Genomic DNA, 15,789 nt, shown 5'->3' with positions numbered 1-15,789 from the left:
CCAGGGGACACATAATGATGGGGATGGGAGAGAGTCTGCTCAGAAGCAAGTTTCACTGTGTTCAGATCTCTCCCACATAACGGCATAGGATTGCAACCTTGAAATAAGCTGGAAATTGGGGTAGTTGATAGCACTTAATACTTAATGTTAGTAGCCCTCATGCTATTGGACTGTGCAGGGTCTGGAAACCTCAGGCCTTGTTGGAACCTGCGTTTGACCCAGCTCCTCCGGAATCGCCTCCAGAGTGATTAACGACCTGAGCCTCTGATAAGGCTTCAGGCACATTCCCTATTACGCAGAGTTTCATGCATGTGGAAGGACGAGATAGTATGAGCTACATCGCAAAGAGTTTTATTCCTAACTACACAGACAGAAAAGAAATAAGAATGCTCTCTCTGTGAGAGCAGAGAGCAACTGAACAGCAAAGGAACAGGAAACCAGTAACATCACATCCGTCTCCTGCCTTCCATGAGACTTCCAACAGCCTGGAATGTCTCTGGAATGTAAGCAGAGTCTTGTGACTCCAAGAGCACAGTGGCAACACACAGAAACCAACAGGCCTGGGGGCCAAATACAGCCCCCAGTCTGGCCCTTGGAATGCTTCCCAGCCACACCCACCACCCCATGCTTTGCATCCTCCTTTATTTTTGCCTGGCTGAAATGTGCCTTTGAACTCTGATTATGACTTGCTTGCTTGCTTGGATGGAGGACAGAATATCTGTAGAAAGTAGCCCTACTGCAGCAAGGCCAAATTTACATCCATTGTTCCACCCACTTTCACCTCTGGCCTCTCCTACCTCCTGAGGATCACCCAGAAGGGGAGTGCAGTTGTCAGACTGAAAAGCCATTTCCTAACCCCAGGCTATAGCTCCTGTCCTCCCTGAGCATTGGCTTTGCAAGAGCTGCAGCAAAGGCCACAGATCTCCCCTTTCCCTAGCACAGCATTTCCCCACAGTTATTTGCAGGTTGCTTTGTTAGTGTGGGGCATGCATTTCTTAAGAGCTAGCAAATGAGAGCAGGGATTGTAGTTCTGTGGTGTAATCTATTCCCAGGGATTTAGAGGACACCTGTGTGAACTTCACACTCTGTGCTGGGCAATGATGATACAAAGAGGACCACTGACCCTACAGGGCCACAGATTCTCCACCCCTTGCTATAGGCCATCAGCATAGAGATAACTAAAAAAATCCAGCTCTGCCGCACTGTTTATCTTCATCTGGGGTGCATCTGCTATCATGAAGAATTCATAAATTCCAGATACTGCGGCAGATGTAGCCACACAACCTAAAATGAGCACCACCAGCTCCTCAGCTACTGAAATATTTAAGCTAGGCTTTGAGACAACTGGCATTTCTAGAATCAAAATATACCTTTGTCTTCCCCTCCTGTTAATTTCATACTCCAATCATTTGTATTCATTATCCCTCATTGGACCTTTGGTCCGACTTTTGGGATGACACGTTTCTCACTACCCTTTCTTTGAACTCTCTTCTTTGTTTATTGCAGAACATGTTTGTAAAACAAGGTTCTTATTCACTGCAATGTGCAAGGACACTGCGGGGAGAGAGCAGCCAGTCTGTGGAGGAGAAGCATTTGATGAACATGTGGATAAGGAAGAACTGACAAAGTAGGCTTTCAGAACATCTTTTTTTATTATTTTTAAGGCCCCTTACAATGATGCTGTCAGCAAAGGGTTCACCAAGCAGCCAACTGGGAAGGTATTACAAAAACACCGAAGACTGAAAAATGCTGATACATATACAGTATACATACACATTCTTGGAGGCAGTGGAGTAAAGGAAGAGGCAGAATGTATTGCTCATCACATCCCTAATGGTTTTAGTAACTACTGGAAGAGAGAATAAGAACTGAAGAACTGATACTAATGGCCAATGAAACTGAACAAAATAAAAAGGTGTCTTTATTACAAACAGCTTTAATTGGTGGTATAATGATAACTGTTTTCAGTTCGGGCCAAGAAGCCCTGGATTCAAATCCCTTCTCAGTCCTCAAGTTTGCTGCATGATCTTGGGTCACTCACAAAGGGTTGTGAGGATAAAATATGTATCAGAGGTGAAGAGTTTTGCATTCTGAGCTCTTTGGAAGAGGGGAAACAAGAGCCTAAGAAATAATAAACATCTTTCATTGCAAGCTGGACTCAAGTTGGATGGTGAAACTGCAGGATATTCTATTAACTGAATTGCAAGCCATGTGAATCAACAGTTTTTCTGATAAGAATTGTATTACGACTACGTGGTCCTTCTTTCTGGCTGACTCAGAACAAACGCAAGTTATCATCCGTAGTTATTACACACAGTACATTTTCACAGTCCTAATGGCGCTATGTTAGGTTGACAAACGGGTCAGCTTGACCCAGATTCTTGCTGTTCTTGTTTAAAGCATCCTCTGGTAACAAAGGGCAGGGTGGGGGTACTAGGAAATGGAGAATTATTCAGAGAGTGTGAATACTCTGCATCGAATATGGCAGTGGTGGTGGTGGTCCATTTCCTCATGATGTTACAGTGATGAACCAGAGAACAAAGACTGCAAAGGACTTCCAGCAGCGAAAAGAGGTAAGGCGCACTGGCAAAACATGACGTCCCAGAAAAATGTTTCACCCAGTGTCCTCACTGCCTGGCATTGGATTGTGAAAATAGTCAAAGTAATCTATTTTCACTGTTTAGAACTGTTTGTAGTTATTAGCATGATCCTTTCCATGTCTACTCAGAAGCAAGATCCACTGAGTTCAGTGGGACGTACTCCCAGGCCAGCAGGATATAAATAAAATAACGACGACAATAATCTATATAGCTCAGTTCGTCGAGCACGAGACTCTTCACCTCAGGGCCATGGGTTTGAGCCCCACGTTGGGCAAAAGATTCCTGCATTGCAGGGGGTTGGACGAGATGAACCTCACGGTCCCTTCCAACTCTACAATTCTGTGATTCTATGAACTTATACGAAAAGGTTGCAGCATTTAAGGCTTTTTAGTTGAGAGAAAACGCAAGGTAGAAGTTTTTGAAGTGATGAACAGCATGGAGAAAGTTTTTGTCCCTCAGAACACTGGCACTGATGGACGTCCAATGAAGCCGAATGTTGGGAGATTCAGGACGGAGAAAATAAAGTTATTATTCGCACACCACATGGTGACACTAGGGAACTTGCTTCCACAGGAGCCAGCAATGGCCACCAACTTAGATGACTTTAAAAGAGGGTTTGGCAGATTCATGGAGGACAATGCTATCAAGAACTACTAGCCATGATTGTTTTGCTCTGTCTTCATGGTTGAAGGCATTATTCCTCCTTTTGCCACTTGTTGGGACTCCCAGCTGGGCAGAGTTATGTGGTGCTCTGGTCCTACTTCAGAGTTTCCCATAGGCATCTGGTTGGCCACTGTGAGAACAGGATCCTGGATTACGGTGGACCATTGGCCTGATCCAACAATCTTGTCTTCTGCTCCTATGTAACCCTGGCACCAGAGGACTCTGCACTGCCGCGTTTTGTTGCAGGTCCCTTTTGTATATGCTAATAGTGAATTCAATTCTCTCAGTGCCAGACTTTAATGCAACCAAAACAGCATCACCCACACACACAAAAGAGAGGTATCAGCAGCCTCAGGGAAATCCCCAAGGTTTGCAGGCTTAAAAATAAGATTTATAAAGCCTGTTAAGCTCTGCTATGACTTTCCTGAGTGAAATTTTCCATTCAAACAGATTCAGCAGAAAAGCAAGGTAAAACAATGCATTAAGAACTCCTTGCATTCATCTAGTAAGTGAGACGGGAGAACAGCAAACCTCAACCCACAAAGTAAATGATTTTAATTAAAGGCAGTGCCCAAGAGCTGAAACGTCATCATTTTAATTCATTCAGAGGAAGCAGCAGAGTTCTCCAGAAGCCAAAGGAAATATTAGAAATGTTCTTTTCCCTGTGAGCAGCTGTGGCAAAGGCAACAACAACAAAATACCCTTGTGGTGCTTTTTTGCTCCTCTTCCAAAGAAACTATCAGCAGCTCAGGAACATGGCTGCCCTTTGCTCGCTAATATTGATTCTCCTCAAAAATTTATTGTATTACTAGCTAGAGGCCTGTGGGAGAGGGGAGCAGGTTGCATTTGCAGGAAGGGGGGGAAAGGCATCCACCGTTTTCCTTTTCACTCCAGTGGTCCAGCTCCTTTTTCTCCACTGCGACCCCATCTTCTAGTGACAGCCCAATATATTTTGTTGCCTGAAGCGAGGGACAAAATGGCTTCCCCTTCCCCTTCCTCTTCCACATACAGAAGCCAGCTAAACTGGCAGGTTACTTGGATGCTGGCAACAGGACTGTGCCCTCCTCTCACTACACCTGCAAGCAGGCTATATCACAGGCTATAAGAGATCTTCTTCAGTACATCTCTGTCACTTCCTGCCACATCTGCTGCCTGAAGTGACTGTCTTAATTTGCCAGTGCAGGGACGGGGATCCTGTGGGCCTCCAGATGTTGTTGGACTACAACTCCTATCACCCCTGACTATTGGTCATGCTTGCTGGGACCGATGGGAGTTGGAGTCCAACAGCGTCTGGAGAGCACCACATTGACTATCCCAGGCCTAGGGCAAGCAGTGTCGGAAAACCTGGAGTACATGGGAGATGGTGCTGGGTGATAACAAGAAGTATTCAGAGGCCCAAGAGGAGCCTTCCCCACTGTGACTGGGATTGATGGGAGTTGTAGTCAAAAACTGTTGCCTGGGACTATACCCATTACACTGCATTGCTTCTCAGAGTAGGATTGTCAACACTGCTGCAGCTGCCAAGACTAGGCAAACAGTGTGCAGTGGGAACTAGAAGATTAGTTAAAGACCATAAACAGAGAACGGATGATGGTATTGGTTCCATAAGAAGCATTGGTGTCCACTGCAAGACAATACAAACATAATTACAGAAGGCGAAACCCAATTATGAAGCTCCCAGAAGCTGCAGCAAACAGGAACAAAACAGCCCTGAAGTTACAAAAAAAGCAAGCAGCTACAGAACAGGGTCAACAAAAGTTCAAACGAACAGTGAACAAACAGGTACCCGATAGAGAATGGCATCCCTACTTGACAGGCTGCAATTGACTCCCACCTGTAAATACAGTGGTACCTTGGTTTACGAACTTAATCTGTTCCGGAAGTCTGTTCTTAAACCGAAGCATTCTTAAACCAAGGCATGCTTTCCCATAGCAGTGGGGGACTCAATTTACAAATGGAACACACTCAACAGGAAGCAGAACATGTTCTGCTTCCAAGGCAAAGTTCACAAACCAAAACACCTACTTCCGGGTTTGCAGCATTCTTAATCCAAGTTGTTCACAAACTAAGCTGTTCTTAAACCAAGGTACCACTGTAGTGATATTCTAAAAGTGCCCATAGTCTTCCCCACTTTGGTGAGATACATTGTATTTATGTTTAAATTATAGTATTTATTTATAAATTGGCATCTGTACTTATTAATTAGCACGTGAAACCAGAGTACTTTTTTACATTTCTTCTTTTTTTTGGCAGTGCATAAGTGTGGACACCTTAACTTAGTTGGGAGTAAGTCTCATTAAGTGCACTTCTGAGTAGATATGTATAGGATTGCACTTTAAACAAAAATACCGTAATTATAGTGAAAGCACCAATATTCTTCAGTTGTAATGCAAACTTCAGACCATGGCTCTTCAGCTCAGATGCTGCTGCTCCTGTCATCAGTTGCGTAACCAACTTATTAGTGGCTTTTGTGAAAGTGCAAAAAAAACAATTGAGGCTGCAGGGGAGCCGTTCAGAACATTAAATTCAGGCCACCTCCTTCCTACCAGTCTGCTCTATGACTGAAAGGATGGTGCTCAGCAGTCAAGAGCTGACTATGGGAGACAATGATGTGGGCTGCAATTCTATAATCATTTACCTGGGAACAAGTCCCATTGAACCCAATGGATCTAGACACATAAAGAATTGCACTGTTGGAATAATAACAACAATGGGTTTCATATGTGGCCCATCTGACTGCGTTCCCTGGGCACTCTGGACAACTTCCAACAAATTAAAACACCAAACACAGTAACACATCAAGCTTTAACAACTTCCCAACACAGGGTTGCCTTCAGATGTCTTCTAAAAGTCAGATATTTATTTCCTTGACATCTGATGGGAAGGCAGGAGCCACAGGGCGGGAGCCACTGCCAAGAAAGCCCTCTGCCTGGTTCCCTGCAACCTCACTTCTCGCAGTGAGGGAACTGCCAAAAGGCCCTCAGAGCTGGACCCCAGTGTCCGGGCTGAACAATGGGGGTGGAGATGCTCCTTCAGGTACACAGGAGGCTTCAGGAAGCTTGATAAAAGTCCTTCTGTCCTTCCTTCCTTTCTCAAGAGCTGCAGCCACAAGCCTCCATGCTGGTAGCATGTATGTGTGAATAGAGCCATCAACGGCGACTGGTTTAGCATCCTGTTGTAAACGTATTGTGACATCCCTCCCTCAATATCTTTTCCCTCTTTAAAGCAGCAAGGGCCTGGAGTACACTCTCTTTCAGACTCCCGTACGGAATATCATTTTCTTCTCTTTCTAATTACAGTCACTGCTTCTGCTCTCTATTGCATTAGCTGGAATTATAGATTCTAGCCTGCAGGATCAATGAATTATTCACATGTTTCCCCCCCTTCATTTGGTTCCCCATGCTTCTGTTTGCTTACTCCTTGTCTTTGGCATTATTCATATCAAGGCTGGCAGTACAATGTGTGTGATCCCAAATCCCAGTCCTAGTCCCGGGGTAGGCTTTAAAGAAAGCCTATAATATCCACACACACCCCAGGGATTCTGATGTCAGCTTTGTTCTCCTCTCTGATACTCAGTTAATTAGCTGACTGGTGTGTCATCTTTACATAAAACCCAGAACAGTGCATGAACTTTTGCAGTTCTGCAGCTACTGAATTCTTCACAGTCATTTTCTTTGGTTCTCAAAAAATGTACAATTTTATTTTAACCAGTGATGTACCTGGTAAAAAAGTCCAGGGGCTGAACACTGCGGAGTCCATAGTTATACCCCCAAGGTGTGTCCAAAAATGTCGGCAGTTCTGTTGATACATTATTTATACTAATACCCCCCCCAAAAAAAAACCCCTCCAGTAGTATATAGCATATTACCCATTTTATTAGGCTCAGCTGACAGTTACAGAATTATGAGCTGGCAAAGGGTGATTTGTAGGGATGGGCAAACATGTCAACCTTTGTTACTCTCAGTTTCTCATTTTTCCAATCCAGTTTGCAATTTTTGCGAAAAAAGAAGTTCTCATGAAAATTCATCAGCAATTTTAGTGCAAATTTCTCCTAATAAACATATGCAATTTCCCCAACTATAAAGCATTTTTGCATGTTATTTACACTAATTCTTTTCACTAATATGTGCATTTATATGTACACTTAACACTAATAAACACACACACTCATTCATATACAGTAAGCCTGCAGGAGTTACATTCCAGGGATCACACCTAAACCTAAATCATGTATCGTCAAAACCCATTGGACTCAACAGTGGCTGGGATTGCCAAAGTTATTTTCCCCAGATGCCTGCCCCCTTTCCACCCCCATATATATATGTGTGCTATACACACAATGCACACAAATTGAATGCATGTAAGTTGCAGACTTAACTGTACAGTGGTACCTCAGGTTAAGTACTTAATTCGTTCCGGAGGTTTGTTCTTAACCTGAAACTGTTCTTAACCTGAATCACCACTTTAGCTAATGGGGCCTCCTGCTGCTGCCGCACCGCTGGAGCACGATTTCTGTTCTCATCCTGAAGCAAAGTTCTTAACCTGAAGCACTATTTCTGGGTTAGCAGAGTCTGTAAACTGAAGCGTATGTAACCTGAAGCATATGTAACCCAAGGTACCACTGTACTGCAAACTCCAAATTAGCATGAATTTTGGAGGAGGGTGGTGTTTAGGTTCACATCTTGCTTTGGAAAGCAAGTTTGCCTTTAGGTATGAACTGAATTGGATTTTGCCCCCATCTCTGGAGGTGTCAGGGTTTGCACATTGGACTTAGGCCAGTTCACAGCCCAACCAACCCTGAAGCTCACTCAGTGACCCTGGATCAGGAGGGGCTGAACGAGTGGAGAAGAGCTGCAGCAACAGGCTCCTGCCAGGGACGCCACTGCTGCTTACCAAGGAAGCTGTGGGGCGAGGCAGCGTGAGGTTGGGGCTGCCCCAGCAGAGCCAATCCAACATTTCCACTGCTGTGCCTGCACATCCCTGACTTTCTGCCACACTCCATCCCTCCACCTCCTGGCGAACATCAGCGACACCAATGTGGGAAGACTTATCACTGCATCTGCGCTCCCTTGCTCCTGGCCACCCGATGAACTTCAGGACTGACCAGGGGGGGGGGGGGAGGCAAACATGTTAAATGCAGTCACACATACAGGGCCGGATTTAGGTTTGATGAGGCCCTAAGCTACTGGAGGTAATGGGGCCCTTTATATGTCCAGCTGTCCTTTGTCAACAACAAATTGTCACTTTTTTGTGTTGAATGTATGCTATATGGTAATTTATGGACCTAATAGGTATCTAAAGCCATTTGCACATGCTGCCATGCAACCAGTCCATGCAGAATGTAGGTACCCTATATATAGAAATGAGCAAACCAGTGATATTTTAGGGAGCAGGCTAGCAGGTGGGGCCCATTACTTACATCATAGGAGCCTACATGATACAAAACACTGTTGCTGTATGTAGGTTTTATTTTATTTGTTTCTAGCTTATATTTTGGAAATGTGCATCAAGGTTTTTTTTCCTTTGCATTTTTTGGGGGCTCCCAAGAGAGTGAGGCCCTAAGCTATAGCTTGTTTAGCTTATACATAAATCTGGCACTGCATGCATATAACATATATATGTTTTGAAATTCAGGAGGTCAAAAAATCAGGTAATACCATTTGTAATTTTATATAGAACCATATACCATATTTTTCGCTCTATAGGGCACACCGGACCATAGGGCGCACCTAGTTTCTTTGGGGGGGAATAAAGAAAAAAAAATATTTCTTCCCCCAGCCCCAAAGAGCAAAGAAGCCAAGACAGCCAGCAGGATCCATCCCGCTGGCTGTCTTGGCTTCCTCTTTAGCCACATACAACCTCTCCAGCCGGGAGAGGCTGCGCGTGGCTTTGGCAGAAGCCAAGACAGCGAGCGGAATGGATCCCGCTCGCTGTCTTGGTTCCTTTTTAGCTGGGGGCCAGCCCAGCTTCCCCCGACCCCAGCCCCGAGAACGGGTCCAGGGCTTGCGGATATCTGCTCAAAGCCCAGGGTGTGCTGTGCAGCGCTCCCCGAGCTTCGGGTTGCAGGCTGCTATCCGCAAGCCTTGGGAGCCCGGCGGGAACTCCCGTTGGGCTCCCAGGGCTTGCAGATATCTGTCCGAAGCCCGGGGTGCGCTGTGCAGTGCTCCCTGGGCTTCGGGATGCAGGCTGCTATCCGCAAGCCTTGGGAGCCCGGCAGGAACTCCCGCCGGGCTCCCAAGGCTTGCGGATAGCTTCCTGAAGCCTGGAGAGCGAAAGGGGTCGGTGCGCACCGACCCCTCTCGCTCTCCAGGCTTCAGCAAAAGCCTGCATTCGCTCCGTAGGGCGCACACACATTTCCCCTTCATTTTTGGAGGGGGAAAAGTGTGTCCTATAGAGCAAAAAATACGGTAGTTGTAGAGTTGAAAGGGAGCCCAGGGATCATGTGATCCAACCCCCTGCAATGCAGGAATATCAGCTGAAGCATCCATGAGAGGTGGCCATCCAAAATGGGTTGGGTTTTGTTTTTGTTTTTTGGTGCGCCACACTTATCTCCTTAGGGAGGAAAAGCACGATAGAAAATTGTAAATTGCAAAAAATAATAAATGAAAAAGGGCTCGTTTATTCAAAGGGCTGCTGTGCATATCTTTGACCATCCTGGCAATAGCCATGAGTCATGGATAATACCTGTAATAAGATACTTTCTGCTTCTCCCCTTGCAATCTGAAAATGCTTCACCATGGTGACAACTAGCTACTTTGCAGTTCTGAGACATGTTCCTCCCCAAAGAATTCCATTTGGAGAATGTAAGCAACATTCAGCAACTGCTTTGATTAGGCAAGATCATTAGGAATTGATGATACAAAAGGGCATCTCTTTAGACTGGCAGCCGGATAGATTTAAATTGGTCCGTTTTCCAGTTTTCGCCTTAGTTCTATCCAAATGCTAACCCATGCTGATTTTTATTTTTATACAGAAAGAAAAACAGCATACATTGAAATGAACTGACATTTGCACATGAACAGGAGCCAGGATTTTTGTTTTGCGTTCTCTAGCTGGGAGGCTGCATATCATCACTGAAGACTTCACAGAGCAGGGAGGAACACATCTTTCTATGGTGGAACCATCACCTGCAAAATCACGTCTAGATCTAAGACCAAAACACTGTGGATGATAACTTGGGAGGACACCCCATGGAACTCAGTGGGACTTATTTCCAAGTAAACATACAATATACAGGGCTGTGTGAATCATATTGGCCACAGGATGTTGAAAAAATTGGCTGCAATTCAGAGGAAGACTAGAGGAAATTATTTATTATGGGAGAAGATGAAAGTCTATTGCACATAGGTCTGATTATTAAAAGGGAAGACTGTACAAGAAGTATTCAGAAGCCAAACCAAAACCATCAAAGCCCCTCAATCATCAAAATAAACATAAATTCATAATTATGTATTTGGAGTAACACCCTTATGCACAAAGGAGCTGTATACTGACAGAGGAAAATTGGGGATGAGTAAGGAAGATTCATAATTCATAATTTTGAATTATGGTGTTGGAGGAGACTCTTGAGAGTCCCATGGACTACACGAAGATCCAATCTCTCCATTCTGAAGGAAATCAGCCCTGAGTGCTCACTGGAAGGACAGATCGTGAAGCTGAGGCTCCAATACTTTGGTCACCTCATGAGAAGAGAAGACTCCCTGGAAAAGACCCTGATGTTGGGAAAGATGGAGGGCACAAGAAGAAGGGGACGCCAGAGGACGAGATGGTTGGACAGTGTTCTCGAAGCTACCAGCATGAGTCTGACCAAACTGCGGGAGGCAGAGGAAGACAGGAGTGCCTGGTGTGCTCTGGTCCATGAGGTCACGAAGAGTCGGACATGACTAAATGCCTAAACAACAGCAAGGAAGAGCAGGGGGGAAATATATACAATAGGGTTGCACTGTATCTTATTTTGCAGAGTACAGACCTCTGTTTGAACAGCTGTCCAATATGAAGATAAAGAGCACCAAGAAGCCTTGGAATTGCTTATCAGCAGTCAGAGCCTGGACAACAGACAGAGGTAAATCCATCATCTGGTCACAGCCCACTACAGTGACAGCCATCTGGAATGAGAGGCAGACACAGGCAGGACAGGAGGAGGGCTAGGAGACAGAGATGCAGCAGGCTGCTGAAGAATCCAGGGAGTCTCTCCCTCTTGCTGTAACCAGCTGCCCTCTCCCCCTGGTCTCCCAGAATCCAAAGGGGTTTGAAGAGGGCAGAGCAACAAGATACAAGGCAGCAGAGCTTTGGGTTGCTTGGAAAGGAACCGAGATGGAATCTACACACATATATAAAAAAAAACGATGTGAAAATGCTTTTTTATTTTTATTTTTTTTGAAAAATACATTGAATTTTGCATAGCTCACTATCACCATCTAGTGCCACATTTGTATATCACACTTTAAAACACATTTTAAATGCTTTATTTGCAGGTGTATAGCTGAGTCCCAGGAGAGGAGCCTTAGAGACCAGTGGGAAGGCGGGGACCTTGAGTCCTCACAACTGTCTCATTGGGGCCAAGGCCTATTAGGAAGAGTTGCTGTTCTCACTAGGCCTATGCTGGTTTGGTTTCTTTGAATAAAGTGTTAACTTCACTGACACTGGTGGTTTTATTGCTACTCCTACTCCTACTCCTGACAGTAATTATTTCTAAATATGCATATATGCAAATGTGGTATATGCAGATAGGAACATAGAAATGGTATGCAAATCTGAGTCTTCTTTTGTTCTTTTTAAAACCATGCATTCCTCTTCTTTACTTCTGTTTCAAAATCTGTATCTTAGCATATGCAAATTTTAGGCGAATTTGTGTCCTTTTATGATGATTAATTTGTTATTTTTGGTGATATATACAGTGGTACCTCGGGTTACAGACGCTTCAGGTTACAGACTCCGCTAACCCAGAAATAATACCTCAGGTTAAGCACTTTGCTTCAGGATGAGAACAGAAATCATGCTCTGGCGGCACAGCAGCAGGAGGAGACCCCATTAGCTAAAGTGGTGCTTCAGGTTAAGAACAGTTTCAGGTTAAGAATGGATCTCCGGAACAAATTAAGTTCTTAACCTGAGGTACCACTGTACATGGCCACCCAAATATAAAAAATATGCTACATTTTTCTTTAGCGTGCTTGCCTACAAAATGCTGTTTGAAGAACTGCACAGAGCCTGTTACCTTCATATGGTTGTGCACATACTGTTCTCTGATGACAAGAGGTCTTGGGGATCTGATCCAGTGTCTATCTTGGTTTTTGTTTCCCTGGAATTAAGGTCGCTGCAGTGAACACCAATACCATTTCTTAAGATGTAATGTTTGTTTACACAGACATATAGCCTTAGTGTGAGGTGGAAGGCTCCATCCAAGAGGTCTTGCTCCTAATCATTGGGGGGGGGTGAAGGTGGGGAGAAACCCAAGCGATAGCTTTGGTTTATCACGGAGAACAAGCTAAGCCTCTGTGTCTCTCAGTTCCAGTTATAACTCTGAATCCCAGATGGCAGGCTGGCTTGCCCACCTCCCACTCCACATAGGCAGAGGATAGAACAGGGATAGGTGAAGTTTTTGTGGCTTGGGCCGGTTCACGGTCCCGCAGACGCCACAGTGGGCCAGAGTGTGTGCGCATGCATGCACAAATGCTGTTTCTTGTGCTCCTTTTGGCGCAGAGGAGGCGTGCGCAGCTTCCCATTGGCTGCAGGAGCTTCTTGCCGCCAATGGGAAGCCAGCCAGCATCGTGGAAGGCAGTCCCCACTCTGCTCCACTCCGGTTTAGCACGGCGCACAGGAGGCGAGTGAGCGGGTGTTGGGACTCCCCAATCAGGTGGCGGGGGTCCATGGGCCAGTTAAACGACCCCCATGGGCCTTAGGTTGCTGACCCCTGGGATAGAAGCATGAGTTATCCCTCACCTAGAACCCACCTGCACTGTATATTTAAAGCACTATGATACCACTTTAAACACTCATGGCTTCCTTCAAAGAATTATGGGGGCTGTTCTTTGTTAAGGGTGCTGGGAGCTGTTAGGGAACCCCTATTCCCCTATTGGGGTCCCTGAGGGGGTTTATCAATCAATTGCTCTTTACAAGGAATTCTGGGAATTGTAGTCTCCCAACAGCTCCCAGCACCCTTAACAAAGAACAACTCCCACAATTCTTTGGGGGAAGCCACGAGTGTTTAAAGTGGTATCATAGTGCTTTCAGAGTATAGTGTGAATGAGGGTCATAGAGGAAGCTCCTCAGTATATCTAACTGACTTATTTGGTTTCCCTGCTCCTGAACACCTCCCACCAAACTCCTATTCACAAAGTTGTCACCTGCGCATTTGTGTTTATCTGCGCATTTGCAACAGCTATCTTAAATGTGCACACCTAGCTCAAATACAAAGCAAAAGAGGATTAACTTTTCTAGGCAGACTGATGCTGGTTTTGCGGTGGGGGGGATGCATCAAACAGCCGTATTTGTCAAGAAACTACAGGGGCAGATGTGGCTTGTCAACATGGGAAGGTAGCCCATTTAGGAGAAGGAAAACTTTAATCCTAAACCTCCACTGCCTTGCAGGGTATCTTTGGGAGATGAAAAGGCTAAGGAGCAAACACTACACAAATCCAAAGTGGGGTCCCTAAGATGGTTGGATGGTGCTTTGTACGCCTCCTTCCAGCAATTCCTATAAGCCAAGCTGGTGCCAAATGTATTGCTCTGCTTTCCTTTGGACCACATCAGTGAGGCCGAGGGAGAGGGGCAGTTCTTGTCATCTGGGCAGCCCAGGACCTCCATATACACCGTCCAGGTTTGTGTCCCAGGGAGGTCACTTCAGTGCTACTAATGCAGCAGTTTGACTTCACCTGTGGAGGTGCACTCCATTGTCTCTGAAGACAGATGCCAACAACAACAGGAAGAATAGGTTTGACATGGATTGTGAATTCAACTCCAAAAACTAGCACTGGGAACACACCGGGATGTGGAGTAAGCAATATTGTGTGCACAGGAACAGGCTGGGGACATTAAATTGTAGGCAGAGGACAGATGATTGCGTTTTCAGCAAACTGAAGGCGATTTGGAAAAGGGATTACTTTTCATCCTGCTTTTGCCACAGCAGATTTGAAAAGCTTTTGCGTTGTTTCCAAAACCCGGACAACCTATTTGAATGTCTTCAGCAGTGGGATGAAAGAACTAGACGTGTGCAACTTCAGGAACCAAAGTCTCAAACAACTTTCATCTGTCATAAAAATCTTGCCTGCCTCTTTCTAGCCTGTGAGCCAAGCGTTCAATGCGGCCTTCAGAACGAATCTGAGCGAGGAGATGGCTGGCGGAAAGGTCAGCCTGATGAGTGATTAGACCTTTTCCGTCTGTAGCTTCTGTTTCCATCAACCAGCAGAGAGTTGGAATGGCAACAACAAAATGTAAGAAAAGCAGGAAGGTTTCCATATCCCCCCTTCCCTTCAAGCTTCACAGTTATTCTGTTGAGCCATAGCTCCCGGGGTGAAATTGGAATAATATGCTATTTATATGAGCTGCCAGCTTTCCTTCTGGTTAGGGCTTAGTAGGAACAGGATTGAAAATGAGGCCCTCCAATACAAAGCAGCAAAATGGAAGAGGTGAAGGATTAACCTCCAAATGCGGCCCGATCATGCTGCAGTTTTCAGAGAGAAGAGAGAGGAGGCAGGAAATGAATTGCAATGCGTATCACTTGCATATATGAAATAATAGTAGTAGTAGTAGTAGTAGTAGTAATAATAATAATAATAATAATAATAATTTATTATTTGTACCCCGCCCATCTGGTTGGGTTTCCCCAGCCACTCTGGGCGGCTTCCAACAAAGATGAAAGATACACTAAAATGTCACATATTAAAAACTTCCCTGAACAGGGCTGCCTTCAGATGTCTTCTGAATGTCAGGTAGATGTCTATCGCTTTGACATCTGATGGGAGGGCGTTCCACTGGGCGGGCGCCACTACCAAGAAGGCCCTCTGCCTGGTTCCCTGTAACTTGGCCTCTCGCAGTGAAGGAACCGCCAGAAGGCCCTTGGAGCTGGACCTCAGTGTCCGGGCAGAACGATGGGGGAGGAGATGCTCCTTCAGATATACTGGACTTAGATATACTGGATATTATTAGAATAATAATATCATAGCTGGAAGGGATGCCAAGGGTCATCAGTCCAACCACCTGCTATGCAGGAATCTCAACTAAAGCATCCATGACAGATGGTCATCGAACCTGTACATGAAAACCTCCAAGGAAGGGCGAGTCCACCACCTCCCAAGGGAGTCTCTCCCACTATCGAACAGCTCTTACAGTCAGAAAGTTCTTCCTGATGTTGGAATCTCCTTTCTTGTAACTTGAAGCCATTGGTTTGTGTCTTACCCTCTTGAGCAGGAGAAAAGAAGCTTCCTCCATCTTCCATGTGACTACCCTTAAGATATTTTTGAAGATGGTTATTAAATCTCTTGGGACGCGGGTGGCGTTGTGGGTTAAACCACAGAGCCTAGGGCTGGCC

The sequence above is a fragment of the Podarcis erhardii genome (assembly GCF_964252035.2).
Source record: "Podarcis erhardii genome assembly, chromosome: 10".
Lineage (NCBI taxonomy): Eukaryota > Metazoa > Chordata > Lepidosauria > Squamata > Lacertidae > Podarcis > Podarcis erhardii.
The sequence above is the reverse complement of the archived record's forward strand: the minus strand, read 5'-3'. Positions refer to the sequence as shown.